Source organism: Arvicanthis niloticus, chromosome 27 (assembly GCF_011762505.2).
Source record: "Arvicanthis niloticus isolate mArvNil1 chromosome 27, mArvNil1.pat.X, whole genome shotgun sequence".
NCBI classification, from domain to species: domain Eukaryota; kingdom Metazoa; phylum Chordata; class Mammalia; order Rodentia; family Muridae; genus Arvicanthis; species Arvicanthis niloticus.
The window spans coordinates 27,963,052-27,979,243 of NC_133435.1; the positions used below are offsets into that span (position 1 = coordinate 27,963,052).

Genomic DNA, 16,192 nt, shown 5'->3' on the forward strand with positions numbered 1-16,192 from the left:
GCATGTGTGGGTATGTGTTATGTCTACTTGGGGATGTACGTTCATGTGTATGCGAATGTGTGTGGAGGCCTGGGGTCTGTTTTGATTGGCTTCCTCAATCACTCCCTACATTATTTTTTGAGACAGTGTTTCTCATTAAACCTGGAGCTTAAATAGGCTGGGCTGTCTGACAAATGAACTTCAGGGATCCAGCTGTCTCTGTGCCCAGCACTACTGTTAACCAGGTCACAGAACCACAGCTGGAATTTTTACAGCAGTGCTGAGATTCTGAACTCAGGCCCTCATGTTTGTGCAACAGACACTTTACCAAATAAGCTACTCCCTAGCCTCACAGTTCTGTTTTTTAAGGAAAAAAACAAAACACAAAAACAAACAAAAAAAAACGGTGTGAATAATAACTTAAGTCTATGATTTTAAAAGATCTTTTTTTAATTCTCCTATTTTTGTGTTGTGGGGTTATAAGTATGACTTAATAACCCAAGCTGGCTCCATTCTCAAATTCCTATGGTTACTACATGGGCACAGACACTAGAACTGACAGATTTTAATGGGTTTCTGAATACTAGACTACATACCACCTCTAAAATTCTGATTTTATGAAATAAAGCAAAAACTCAACCCTTTGCCTGTGTGGTGGCAGCTGCAGGTTTGAAGTCAATGGGACAGAGAACAGATGTCCATTCTATGAATAGTTTCCTTGAAACCTGCCAACAGTAAATACAAGACTGGAGAGCAAGCACTTAGCCTTAAGAGGAACAACATGGGCCACAGCTTCCCTCACACACAGGCTGCACACACAGGCCCAGGGGCAATGGTCCTGGGGGATGAGGGAGCCTTCCAGTAGTGCCGGACTTCCATCCCCAGATGCGTGCCTGCCCCTTCCTTTCAAATACCTCAAAAGTTCAGACCATAGGTATTTTTAGGGTGTTTACCACATCCACCAAGTCGTGGGGGAGGAGCATATGAAGCCAGCCCTAGATTATATTTAGAAATGTTTCCATAGCAGCTGTGTGGTGGCTACTGGGCACTAGGCTTAGAGAATCCGGCACACCAGCCTTCACTTCTGTTCTGTCACACATGTGAATGGTCATGCAGCAGAGAAAAGGCTGGGAAAGACCAAAGCCTATGCTCCTACTGTGGCCAATCACAATTTTAACTTTCAGGGGAAAGGTAGGGATTGATGCTTCGGATCCTGGCTTGCTGGATTTCCAAATACCCAACATCCACCCATAAACCAATCCCAGGAAGGCATCGGTTAGTAATTATAGCTCTCATCCCAGAGCCCAAAGCTCAGCCTCTCATATTCTCACCGTTATCCAAACCATGAGAAGCCACCCACACACCCACCGGGTATTTTTATACCCATTGAAAACCATACACAAAATGTCAGGCCATCAAACAGTTTGGTCTTCAAATTTTTGAAATTTAATGCTGTATTCTTTGTCCTTAGATTGTCTGATGAAATATCTAAGATTTTTAAATACATCTTTGAATTTTATAAATTAAGCCAAATTCTCCCCAGTGTTTAAAAGGAGCGGCAGCTATCACTGTGTGGTGGGCGAAGAGGAAACAGGAAGTTCTTCACCCAGCTTAAGAACTGGAAACAGTGGAGGGACTGAAAGACCAGCTAAGAGGCTTACCTGGTGACTCCTACAACTGAAGTGAAGTCCCTCCCCCTCCCCCTGCCCCTCCCCCCCCTCGTGACACTCACCTTAAACCTCTACTCCCATCTCAATTCTTAAGTCTTACCAACACTCCCCGCTTCCTCTCTCAGCCCCAACCACACCTCCACCCCACCTTCTGGGGCTTGACGATACCCATTTCTTCTCTACCCTGATGCTAGAGGAGTCTCAGTGCCCAGAGGTTCCCTCCAAACTCCATGTTATCTTGAGGCTGTCCAAATCACCATTCTTCCTGGATCTTCTACTTGTCACCTGGAAGCACTTGACACCTCGCTGAGTCACCTTCCGAGCCTGAGACAGACCCAGGTATCATCCTGCTGGACAACGGTGAATCCTATTTCCTGTGGTCTGCAAGGGTCTTGTATCCAATGGCTACACCTTACGGTCTCCGCTGAAACATTCCTACCTAATGTATCTTCATAATGAAATCTTGGGGAATGCTGAATAAACATCCCCCTTTCCAACAAAAAGAAACCTCTTAACACCTCGTGGTGGCTAACGTTCTGGAAGTACCCCAAACAGAAGCAAACTAATGCTATTTTCTTAATGACTGCATGAAGTAGCTGCAATCACCCAAGTTCAACTTATTAATAAGGAAACAGAGGCACGGAGGTTAGTCATTTACCTACGGCTGAGGGGGCAGAAATTTGAAGGAAGACAAGGAGTTAGCATTTAGAGCCAAAGACCATGTACTTAGCCTGCGCTAGTGTGGAATGATCTATGATGCTGCCAGGTAGCCCTGGACACTGTGGCTTCAGCTACTATAGACGTCCAATCTGCTGAGACAAAAACAAAGCCTCTAAAACACTAGGTCTTTGGCAATAGTAAAGGTCGGAAATTGAGACTCAGAATGGGCAGTGAGCTCCTGCTGTATTTTCACTGCCCTGGCAATGCCGACACACTTTGATTTCTGCAGCCATGGCACTTGAAGTCTGTAATAGGAGGCTTAGTTTTAACCATTTTGGAAACAAAAGTAGCAACATGAAGCCACTAAGTAAGTGACCAGAAGCCTTAATTGGTGTAATGCCCCCCTTGCTAATCTATCTGCTGAAGGCTTCTTACTGAACCAATCCCACAGCCCACTGCATCTTGAATGGAGCTATGCCCGAACCTGATGGAACATGATAGCCAGTTTTATTCTGACTGTTTCCTTTTTCTCTTTTCTTGGGGATAATTACTTGTTCCCCTAAAAAGCCTACTAATGTCACTAAAGTAGAAGTGTGTTGTTTCTGTTACCCATTGTTAAACATTCTTTCCAACCCTAAGAAGTTTTACAGTGTAGTAGTAAAGACGGGTCATACTAAATGTAACACCACCGAGGATAAAAGTGATATATACCATCTTAACAGAGAGACGTGGGAAAGAGGGAAGAAGCTTTTGGCTATTGAAATTTGGGGCACCACTGGAGCTCCCCTGGATACATTACTGAAACAAGGGTGCAGCTTGCAGGGATATTTCTAGGTGAAAGCTACCTGTGTCCAAGAGGTCTCTTGGCAATGAATGTACACCCTGAAGTTCATACTCTGAAAGTTTTTAAAAATTTCCCAGCTGACTTCACTACCGAGACAATCATAAGACAGCTTATATAAGAATGTGTGTCAACACCCAGTTCTAAACGGCTCTCTAAACTGTGTTCTGCAGGTCAACATCGTACTTAAGCAGAAGAGGACAGAAAGGCCAGAGCAGACAGACCTGGGTTTGAATCCCCGATTTGTTTCCTACTTGCTTTCTGTCTTTGTTCTGTCACCAATAAAAATGCAGTGAGTTTCCTTTCCCCAAGTGAGGAGGGAGGATGGGACAGCTCCTATTGTAAAATCTGAAATGAATTAGTTCCATGACTGCTGCGAGACACGGAAGGGGAAACTGATCCGCAACGCTCTTGGACAAAACAATAAATCAAAACCTGCCGTGAGGAGGGCAGAGTGAACGACAGAAGGTAGGAGCAAACCTGAGGGCTCCGCTGCAGAGAACAATCCACCTTCAGAGGTGGAGGAACAGAGAATGCAGAACCACCATGAGCATCAGCAGGCCTCAAGGCTGGAAACCATTCTGCACTCCTCTCCGTCACTCTGGCTTCTATTCCAGCCCATGCCAGACTCTCAGAATTAACAAGGTCGATGCACCCACATGGACTCTATTCTCCACAGTTCAAGCGATACCCACTTATTTTACTTTAAAAAACAAACTGTTCAGCATCAGATTCGGTTAGTAAAGTAGCCTACACCCTCTGATTCTTATCAGGAGGCAGAAGCAAGAGAGTGTGTTGCCATGGTAATGTTTTGTTATCATTAAAACAAATTAGAATTATGAAAGCAAGATAATTTTTACCTTTAAGGTCAAGAAAGGTTTCCTCCTCTTACATATATTTTTTATTTGACATATATATGAAATATATGAAATATGTGTGCAGATGAGTGTTGGAGATTTTGTGTACAAGACGTAGTTATTTCATTCTTCTCATAACCTTGGTTTGTGCACAGTAAACCTTAGTGATACAAGATGTTTAATCTCGAGGCTTAATTTGTTTTTCATTGGTAAAGTGATGTGATTTAGCCAAAGACCCCTCTAAGTCAAGTCTCTGGTCCTTTTACCAACTCTAAGGTTTCTTTTGTCTGGAAATCAGAGATGCCTGAGCCCACCACTTGTTACTTGCTTAAGGAATGGCTACAAAGGAGATGCTCCAGGCTCTGATTGCCAGATCCAGACAGCTTCTTTACAGGAGATGGCAGTTGGAGAGTCTATCAGTCATCCTAAAAACTACAAACCAATAGAGGTGTGTGTGTGTGTGTGTGTGTGTGTGTGTGTGTGTGATGTGTGTGGGGTGTGGGTGGGTGGGGGGGATGTGTGTGTGTGATGTGTGTGTGGTGTGTGTGTGTGTGATGTGTGTGGTGTGTGTGTGTGGGGGGATGTGTGTGTGTGATGTGTGTGGGGTGTGGGGGGGGGGTGTGGGTGTGTGTGTGTGTGTGATGTGTGTGGTGTGTGTGTGTGTGTGAGATGTGTGTGGTGTGGGGGGGGTGTGTGTGTGTGTGTAGGGGGGTGTGTGTGATGTGTGTGGGGTGTGTGTGTGTGTAGTGTGTGTGTGTGTGTGTGTGTGTTGCTGAACCTGCAATAATTATCACTTAGTCAAAAGTGCTTAGTTAGATCCCAGGCACGGTGGAGGAAGAGGAAGAAAGGGGATGAATGGGGAGGAAGGGGAAAGAACGTTCCCTCCTCACTCTTTACAACTGTCCTGCTGTACTCGTCCATTCTAACGTTCCCTGTCTTCCGACTTTCACAAAAGTTTTGAAAAGGATCCCAGTAGCTCCTATCTGTTGTCAGGGATCAAAGTGAATCTTTACTGAGGTTTTTGTTTACCTTGTGTTATTTACACTGAGGAGTAATGTGTGCTAAACACTAAGTAAAAGTGCAAAGCGCTCCCACCCTGTGGAATGTGTTAAGTGAGCAGAAGCCACCTGAACAGCCACAAAGGTACAACACACTGAGTCCTATTGTGTGCACAGCTGTTGCTAAGAGCCACGGATCTGCTGGTAAGAAAACAACACCTGGAACTGTGGAGCAGTGCAGGGGCAGTGGGGAACCCCTTGTCAGTCAAAAAGTTGAAAGTAACTGATGCTTTGCAACTTTGTAACTCATGTAATTCCTCAGACTGCAAGTAGACTCGCCAGCCTACCTTCCATATGCAGAACCACGTACAAATACCCAAGTATTTCTGAATACTAACCAAGCGGTTAACTCTAAAGGAGCCAAATGCAGGCTATATATTTCAGGCTATCCAGTGAAAACTGGGAGTCTCTCTGGGCAGCGGTTTGATGAATGAGGCACAGAGGGGCCCATAGGTCGGCGTGAATGGAAAGAGTAGGTTTGTAGGGCACATCCCTTCTGCTATCTCTCCTCCCCGGAAAGCCATTCCAGTTGGGAAGAGGAGGGATGCTGTTTTTTAGAGAGTTTCTGTTGGACTTCCTGTTTCAGCAGTACAGAGGACACCAGGCTGAAGAGAAAATGCAGACTCTAACGCAAAATCCGACTAAGCCCCCTCCCAGTACCTGAAGAAATCCTGACCCCACAAACTACCCCACAAGCATTCTAATTGATCATTTCAGTAAACACATACCCTTCCCAACTATAATCTAGAGAGAACTGAATTGGTCTCAGACTCTCTTACAAAACTAAGATTGCTGTGAAGACGGGAACTGCCCTCATTCCCAAACGAAAGGGAAAGGCAGAATGTGAACTACAGACCCATACCACAGCTATGAAGCCCACACGGAATCCTTTCAGGACGAGACATTGCTGGGATAACTTTCAGAATATGAAACCTCTCAAGCATTTCATTACCAGTGAGGGTCACATATTTTAAGGATGATTTGGACAACTCTTGCAAGTCTGCTTGTCATCTATATCATGAAATTCAAAGACTGGAGCCAAGAAAATCCCCAGGGAAACTGTTCCACATACACAAAGCAGAACAGAGCCTGAGAGAAGAGGGGAAGTTGGGAAGAAAATGATGTTAGTTTCTCTTCCTTGCCCAACTAGATCTGGGACTGAGAAAAGGGGTGTCCAGGGCCAGCTCCTGGGTCACAGAGCAGCATGTAGGTTCAGCCATAAATAGCCCCAGGGGCACCCTAGATAGCTCCGCCCAGCATCCCGATTCCAAGTGCTGCTTCTAAGTAACTTTTTCCTTTAAAAAATTTCCAGGAAAGGAACTAATTATGTTTTTCTAGATCTTGGCAGTAGGAGGGGATGCATCTGATAAAAAATCTGCACAAAGCTATAGGTCTTCTTTTAAAAAAAAAAAAAAAAAAAAAAAAAAAGAGTCCACATTCGGACCCTTTCAAAACTCCCATTATGCTCTGACTTGGTCAGTGAGGGCTTTTTGAGTACTCCCTACCAAGCTGTTCCCTCTGTGGCCAGATGTAATAGCTCTAGCATTTCTGCCTCACATTGCCTTGCTTTTTTGCCACACTCTTCCTAACTGGCTCTCCCACTGACATCAGTGCTGCCAATCTACCAGCTAGTTCCTATTTCTACATCTAAAAAGCCAAGCACTTTCAGGTGTCACCTTTCCCTAACCCTCTCCAACTAGAGTGCACTGAAGCCTGCCTCTAGTGCAGCAGTTCTCAGATAAGAACTTGGTACAACCAGCTTCCTTCCACAGCACAGAGCCAAGGAAGCGGGAACGGGAAGCGGAGCTTTGGGAGAACCAACACCTTGGGCTGTGGTTTCACCACCACACAGAGGCTGGTTAGGAGGTCAGATTGGTTGCTACTAAAGCCGAACACCACACTAGCCTCTAGCTTCTTCTGCCTTCTGTACAGCCTACCTTCAACTAAAAGGATGAATACTCACCTTTCCTAAGACCCAGCTGCTCTGGCTGGGGCTAGCTAGCATTTATCTTCATTGTATCCAAAATTGGATTTTTCAGATGCCAATTAGAAAAGACACTGCAGAAGTGTACTGAGCCCCAGCTGTGGCTCCCCCTCCTCCCCGCCCCCAGATTCCAGACACAGGGGAAGTGGCAGGGAGAGCATTAATAAAGTAGCCTGTGGGTAAATGATCACCAAATGTGATGCCCCCAAAAAACAGACAAATGGGAGCAAAATTTTCCTTACAGACATCATGTTTTTCAAAAAGTCTGTTTAAACTCAAGAGGCCCAAGTAAGTGGAAGCCAAGAACTAATGACAACAAAAGGCCATTTCTTACATTTCCAGAGACCACAGCCTTTCTGCTGGAGTCTGGGTGACTAACGCCCACAGGAGCCTCACAAATCCTCAAAGTGCTGACTAGAGCAAAGTGCCCTGTTTGGGAATAACAGGATCCCTGTGTGCATTCCAGGAATGCTTACACATTTAGAGTGCTCAGAGGAAGAAGGGTGAGAGGGAAGCAGTGAGACAAACAAGCACAACGTGTCACAAGGGGCTTAGGAGCAGATGCTACAGCTGTCCCAATCCTCATCAGTCACCTCAGAGCTAATGCACAAAACACAGACACCTAACATCATTTCAGACCCCTGAGGCTTTCCGGTGGGACCCCAAACTACCCAACTCTATCAAGACTTACCAGGTCTCCACCACACAACCACTAGTAATCCCTCAGAGGGATCAAGCTGGTCCTTCCTGCCCTGCCTTATGACAGACTTAGACAAGTTTTCTAAAAATATGAGTGAGTTCACCATCAAGAGAGTTACGAAGCTGGAGTCAGCCGAGAGTCTTGCCCTCAAATTTTTATACACCATTCTATTCTCCATTCCCTGGCATTTCCTGTTTCAAAAACACTGTGGCTTAAGTGCATAAATTTTATTTGTCGAATTCCTTAATCAGCAAATAATGGATGGGCTACTTCCTTCCCTGTGCTACCATTTCCATCACCGGACACAAATTAGGACTTCCTTTTTCTGAGATATCATTTATTTCTGTCCCTTTCTGAAAAGGCGAGGGGGAGGTTGTGGAGGAGGGCTGTAGTTACGGTAATGAACACAGACTGGCAGTCACTTAGAGACAGGAGAAAACACGTGAAGCCAACTCTAAAACAGTTTGTGGGGGTGGGGAGGGAAGTTACCAGGGTTGGTCTTCAGTCACAACCTGGCCATTTTCTCCTCCCCAGGCAATTCAGTTCTTTAAGCAAAGCTGACGTAGTCATCTCTGACATACTCATAGCACTTGAAACCCAAAGGACTGTACCCAATATACCTCAGGGTATAATAACTGTACCCAATATACCTCAGGGTATAATAACTATGCTCCTAAGAGATAAATACACAAATGAACATCTGACCTTATTCTACAAATAGCACGCAACGGTTACGGTCCAAATTCAGAAGCTCTTGTAAGAGTTTTCATAGTGTCTGAGCTCAGGATAAAACACAGGTTGTCCACATCAATTTGGGGTATGTGTTCATTCCTATAACCACCTAACACGCTATCAGAAACCTAGAAGCTTGGGATACCCTAGCTTAGTTTCATAAGTCATGAGTCACAGGGCTGGAGTCTCTGCTCAGGAGAACACAAGGCTGGCACCACAGGCTGACTGAGCTAAGGTGAGCCCAGAGGTTCTAGGGCAAAGTCTACCAACAAGCATTCAGATGGCTGAAAGATTCGGTTCCGTGAAACTATGAGACTAAAGACTGTCTCTCCTTGCTGGCTGCCAGAGGATAAGCTTAGCCCCAAAGGTCATGACAGTTCCCAGTCATGACCTTACCCACCCACTTCACAGCCAACAATGGAGAGTCTCCCATAGTGCCTCTCTCATTTGGGGTACCCTTCATTAGGAAGAGCCCATTCCCTTATAAAGAACATCCTGGCCACATCAAGTCCATCCAGGGTAATCCTCACTTTTAACTGAACTGCATCATAACTTAGCCTGCTCCCAGGAATGAAGACCCACTGTGGTGACCAGTCCTGGGAGACAAGCCAGATATGTGTATACCAGGCAGCTGAGGCTGTGGGACATCTCAGGGTTCTGACAACCTGAGAATGTATCCAGATTGGATATAATCAATAATATTATTCCTTCAACTCAGAAAAGAATACAACTAGGTTTCTGGGGAGGGGACAGAAATTAAGTAATGGCTCAGGTCAGCATGGTGTCCCCCTGTTGTTTATACTGAATGTGACAGTCCCACATGGCCAGTGACTGCCTATCTGGAGTTTTTCTGCTTGTGGAAGAATCTAGAACAAGAGAACTTTGCAAATATATAGGTGCTGGTTATGTAACAGGAATCCCAGGGACGGAGTGCTCAGAAGACGAGTCGGCGAGGTAAAAGGATGACTTCCAAGTATTTCACGATGAAATAGAGTTCCAAAGTTAGGTGACAGGCTCACACAGCCAAGGCTTCCTTCAAAGGAGGTCAGCTGTGATCAGAGTCACAGAGAAAAAGACTCCTTGCAGAAAATGCCTGGCAATTAGAGGAAAGACTAAATCTAACTGTGAGGGCAGCAAGAAAAGAAGGAACTCCAAAGGCACAGGAAGAATGAACAGGAAAAAACCATCATAAGCCGAACCCTGGGACTAGAGAGCAGCTTCACAGCTAAGCCTGCTAAGTTCTTAGAATAAAGCATCATGAAGACACACCCAAGCAGTGGGCCTGTAGACACCCCACCTGGCACTGCACGCTCCAGCGTATCGTGGTGAGAAGGCATATTGGGAAGATTCCTCTGCTTTTTCTCACCCAGTGAACTATGAGCTTATCTTCCCATTCCTCCAGCAGAGCAAGGACTCTCCAGTATAGAACTGTCTTCTATCCAAGGCTTTAGCCACATTTCCAGGCCGCCCAACCATCCAAATAGTTTGCTGTTTGATGCAAACTTTCTGGGGGGGGGGGGGGAAGCACAGTTGCAGAGAGACTGACAGTTACAGCTATAACCCCCGTCCTTCTAGACCTGCTGAAGGGTTCCATTTCTTCTTTAGTCTGCTTTTCAAAAATAAAAATAAAGGACACAATATATTCAATGTTCTCAGTAGCAGAAGGGCAGCTTTCTACCCCTAACTGCATACATCTCACAAAGCATCTGCCTGGCTGAGAAAGCAAGCTGGTTGTGGGGTTCTCTCACATATATGCCTGTGCTCTAGGGAGGCAGATCCAAGCCCCTGCACTGCATTTTCCAAGTGTCCTTTCACTGGGTGATTTTGAAATGCTGGCTTTCTTGTCCTGATTAGCTAAGGGGAAACAAGCCTTCTTTTCCCAGGCTGCCTGCTTGCACAACAAGAATGTTCCCACAGTCCCCTCCGCCCCCTATTGTTGCCTCGACTTAAAGAGGCATTTTATTTATTTATTTTTAATTATCATTAGGTTCATGTGCCTGAATAACACACAGAGGATCCAAGCAGACCGCTGAGAAAATCCTACAGACAGTAACTCTATAAAAACTCCCATCAGCTCTTGACATCAAGGGTTCCAACTTCGAGCAGGTTATTACACAGAGCAGTAAGGCTTCACCCAGCAACCCAGGTGCTCACCCATGAGATGGCATTCCATTCCCCTGTGACTCTCAGATTAATTGATTAAAAGTTAGAGTATCTATAACGGAGACTGCTTCTGACAGCCTCTGATAACATGATTACAGGGAAGGATCACACTGAAATCAAACCCCAAAAGATTATAGCTTACCAGGAGGCCCTTACTGTACTTCAGACATTCTGAGCAGACAGAAACTAAGAAAGTTAGCTGAGAACCAAGGGGAACAAAAGACCAGAATTAGCATAAGGCTTGGGCACTGGTCCAAGTAGCTGCCACTGAACACTCCCAAAGCCAAGCCAAGCGGTTTATCAGGTTTATCAGAATAACTATTATCCACGGAGAGAAGGTGAAGGGCAAGCAGGGGAGTGAGCCACCAGTAACACTGGCAAGAGTAACTCTGGTGGCCATCTGACTTTAGGAGAAAAGCCCAAGCCCCAAATCACATCTACACAGTCAGGATCAAACTGCCTGTCTTCAGGGCTCCACAGTTAAAAACCCCTTTTGCCACAATCATGCCTAACGCACACACTTGCGACCAGGACCAGGGTTAGCACAATGGGGCAGCAGCTGCAACCACAAGGTAAGGAAATGAGGCTTGGCAGCTCCTCCAGCTTCTCCCTCCCTCCAGCTTCTACCCACTCCGACCATACGCTAATTCATGAGTCACTTGATCAGACATATTCACGGACACCTGACGATCACAATAAAACCAGATGCATTCGGACAGAGAAACTGGACTCCTCCGTCACCTCGGAGGGTAAAACGGTGATATGTTTCCTTACGTTACACCCAACACTCAGGCACCAGCGTGGAGAGCCACAGGGAATCAGTTCAGAGCTGAAAGAAGCTGCATTGTGAACACCAGAACACTCAGAAAAGAACACAAGAGTTCCTCCACTTCTTAAAAAGAAGTCTTCCTGCCATTATGAGCATGAGTGGGCTGGAGAGATGCCTAAATGGTTAAGAGCACTGGCTGCTCTTCCAGACATCCTGAGTCCAACTCCCAGCAACCACATAGTGGCTCACAACCATCTGTAATGGGATCTGATGCCCTCTTCTGGTGTGTCTGAGGACAGCTACAGTGTATCAGATATATAACTCTTTAAAAACAAAACAAACAAACAAAAGAACACAAACGAGTATGAGTGTTTGCCTGCAGATACGTATTTGCATCCTGTGTGTGGCTGGTTCTCAAAGTGGCCAGAGAAACTGCTGGCTCCCCTGGAGATGGGGTTACAGATGATTGTGAGCTGTCATGTGGGTGGTGGGAACCGAACCCAAGTTTTCTCTAAGAACGATCAGTGCTCTTAACAGTTATGGTCCCAAGTTCTACTCCATTTTTTTAACCACCCAAAGAAGCAAAAAGAGAAGGTCCAACATTTCCTTTGAGCAAGCCACAGAAAGCCATAGACCATTATCTACTGAGCCAGAACCTGCATGCACTAACAAAAGCAAACAGGATCCCCAAGGCCTCCACACCATCCACCCTTCAGGGTGTCAGTAGCATCCTCCTTCCACCGCCAAGAACAGTAACAGCTACGGGCTGATCCAGCCCCTAAGAACATCCTGCTTCATTCCCTGTGAAGCACATGGGTTGAGCCCCTCTTCACAGATGGGGAAACTAAACTCACATAAATGGCAATGCCAGAGCTTAAACCAGTTTTACCAGATTCCAGGCCTAACTGCACTCACACCTTACACTGCACAATTAAAATCAGATCTTCTTACAGGATACCCACTTCTGCACCATGCCACAAGGCAACTCCTGTGCATCCTGTGAGCAGAACAGCACACTCTTCAGTGAGCATCCTCACCTCCTTACAGTTTACAGATGGCTGTTCACCACATCTTACAGCTAGCCATTCACCATGTTTCTCATAGTTGTCAGGGTCCCAGAAGAGTGTTTCTTGATTTTTACTTGTTTGTTTCAAAACAGTTTGTAGTCCTGCCTGTCCTGGAACTCACTCTGCACACCAGGCTGGCCTTGAACTCATAGAGATCTACCTACCTCTGACTCAATAGTGCTGGAATTAAAGGAATGTGCCACCCGCTGACTGGCCAGAAGAGTGTTTTTTTTTTAAATTCAGGAATCCAATGTTTCTTATTCATCTTACTTTGAACTTTACCTACTATAACACAAACTACCTGTAACTAGGCCTATATGTTTACAGACAGTGAATGGCAGAGAGTTGTCATAAAGTCTATACGACCAACAAAATACAGGGTGACTGCAGGAGAGGACTCACAACGCTCAGTATGGGCTGAGCTGCCTCAGGCATATGATGGAAGTCAAGTGTAAATGGGGCTTTGAAAAATGGGAAAAACCAGTATGTGACTGATCTAGACATATGCTTTGGTATCAACTCTTTCAATGCTCAGCCCCCAACCGGTGTGTAAGGATTCAGTAACAAGCAGGCTGCAACGAAATTCTTGTCACCATAGTATTAGCAGCCCTAGGGAGTCTGCAAAACCAGTTCCTTTGGTAGCCTTTTATAAACAAGGGCGACATATATATATGCTGACCATTGTAGAGTACCCAACGCCCCACTGGGAGTATCACACTATCTTCTGAGATGGAGATTGCAAAGGCTTTCTGTTATGCTCCAGACCCCAGGCAGCTTATATGGAGAGAGCAATGCAAGCTAAGGGGCAGGGTCCCAGCAGGCAGGAAGAGAGAGGGGAATCTGAGGAGGGCCCACAGCTGTTGCTGGAATGGATTCCTTACTGTTCCCACACACAAGAGCGGAAAGCTGGGGGCTGGGATAATAACACATACAAATAATTCCAGGCCTCCAGAGGCTGAGGCAAGAGGAATGTGAGTTCAAGGCCAACCCGAGCTACACATGCACCCCCCCACCCCCAAAAATGAACAAAATCAAAAAAGGAGTAAAAATTATAATCTAAAAATGATGGGTCTTAGGTTAAGCAGCCTGCAGCATCGACGCTCACTCTCACTCCTGTAAGCTCGCCAAGGCTCCTCTCTTTAGGAAAGCAGGAGTAAGCAGTGACAGAGAGGGGTCAGCAAGCAGCCCGGGCTGATGCAAACCACATGTCTAAGCACGGAAATTCCTATCACTTCCTCCACTTCTACCAGACCCCAGGGAGGACAAGCACTGAGGTGTGGCCAAGCCCCTCTGGGCATTAAGGAGAACTATCCAGACTCCTACCCTCACACAAGGAAAAAAACATCTACCTCATCAAGTTAATGTGGAAAAAGAAAGATGAACTTTTGGGAGAAAGAAGGAATTCATTTCCACATTCTATTAGAGGAGGAGTGAAGGATGTTCATTACTTGAGTATTTAACGTAGAGGCACGCACATGCACACAGACAAACAGACAGACAGAAAGACAGAAAGACAGACAGACACACACACACACACACACACACACATGTTTGCTGATGGAACATTGTTATACAATTCTGAGCTTATGTACAAAAACAAACCTATAGGGTTGGCAAGATGGCTCAGTGGATAAAGTCACTTGCCACAAAAGCCTGGTGACCCAAGTCAATCCCCCAAGGACCCATGTAAAGACAGAAGGAAAGAATCGATTCCATGACTTACACTTGTGTTCTTCCATCAAGTACATACATATGCACAATAATAATAAATTTAAAATTTAAAAAGAAGCTTTAGTAGCTAGTAATATTTTACCCCCATGGACACTTATGTTCCTGCAGCCTGGGCTAGCCCGGGCTTAGTGGCATTTCATTTAAGTTGTTTCAATTGATAATTTATTTACCCAGACTCCCAATTTCTGAAGCCATTTTACTTCTGCTTACATTCTTTTACGTGTACTTTTTATGTGTACTTTTTGTATTCTTTTTCTGCAGCTCACAATTGGGAACAAAGTTCAAGTGAACAGCCACTACTGCACCAATACAGAATTAGCAGCCGGGCGGTGGTGGCGCACGCCTTTAATCCCAGCACTTGGGAGGCAGAGGCAGGCTGATTTCTGAGTTCGACGCCAGCCTGGTCTACAGAGTGAGTTCCAGGACAGCCAGGGCTACACAGAGAAACCCTGTCTCGAAAAACAAAAAACAAACAAACAAAAACAGAATTAGCAGTGCACTCATCTGCCTGCGATCTCCAGGATGCTTTAAGAGCTTGCTCAGGCCCTGGAAATCGCATCCAGGTGTCATCTTGAGCACTAATATTTTTCCATAAGAGCAGTGCAACAAATGGAAATGTATTTTAAAACCAACTTTAAATAAATTTCAAATCACACATTACATAACATCATATACGCTTCCAGTGAAAATCAGCAGTCATTTCCTCAAGCTTTTCCCACTTTCCCTTCCTCTCCCACCAAACCCACTTCCTTTAGAATACTGTTCTCTTCTCTCTACCCCACTCCACATGAACTGCATAACTAGGCCTACCTCAAGACAAATAGGCACAAGAATAAGGCTAGGTCCATCACTGTGCTCCACAGCTAAAAATCCCCCAAGCCTTTTCAATGCTATCCCTGCAGAGTCAGCTTCACCACCACCACCACCACCACCACCACCACTACCACCATCATCATCATCACCATCATCACCACCATCACCATCACCACCATCATGATATCGGCAATACTACAGATTGAACCCAGGGCCTCATGGTAGTAGTGAAGTACCCACCTGAGGTACAGAGTACTCAAAACACTGAACGCCATTCCTCTGGCCTTTAGTCTTGTCATCCATAAGAGGGACAGGAGGAAAGAAAGAAAACAGAATTCTGTTCATATGTTACTTCCCATGGTCTATAGGGGATGTTATCTCCAAAAGCCTATATATGAAGTCAATACATAAAACCAGGTTTTGTTTTTCTTTACAATATTTCCCAAAGGCTACAAGGAGACCTTGCCCCCCAGAGAGTCAAAAATGGAGCTGGAGGGATGGCTGAGAGTTTGAGTGCTTGCAGCTCTTGCAGAGGACCAGGTTTGGTTCCCAGCATCCAAATGGCCTCTTGAAAACTAGTTCCAGAAGATCTGACAACCTCTTCTGGCCTTTGTGGGCTCTTGTACTTATATGGTACACATAAACTCACTCAGGCTACAAATACATAAACATAAATAAATAACAGATGTATCGTGCCAGGTGTGTTAATGTATGTCTTTAATCCCAGAATGTAGGAGGCAGGGGCAAGTGGAATTCTGTGAGTTCAAGGTCAGATAGGACCATATAATAAGTTTCAGGACAGCCAGAGCTACTTAGTAAAACCATCTCAATCAATCAGTCAGTCAATAAATAAAGCTTTTAAGAGGCTGGGGGAGAGGCCCATACTTTGATTTTCTTTACAGTGTTACTTTACAGACCACTGTCAGCATGCTGTCATCAGAAGTCCTAACTCTGAAATCACAGAATGCATACCTCCTCTGTCAGGTCATCTTTTGGGACCTGTAGGGTCTTTCCCACATAGAGCAGACTAAAGAGGAACACAGAAGCTAGATGTTGCTTCGTGAGTGTCCCCCCCACATGTAAGAGGTGTACAAGTTAATTTGTTTCTAACCCCATAGCCTAGCAGGTGTGGCAGAGCTCTTGCCTACCATGTGTGAGACCCTGGGTT

At 45.4% G+C, this 16,192-nt stretch overlaps 1 protein-coding gene across 11 annotated transcripts in view; it reads right to left on the reverse strand.

Moving 5' to 3' along the window:
* The window catches only part of Septin11 (septin 11), an 85,134-nt gene that overhangs the window by 40,386 nt on the left and 28,556 nt on the right, over positions 1–16,192 (reverse strand). The gene's annotated exons all lie outside the window — the stretch shown is intronic.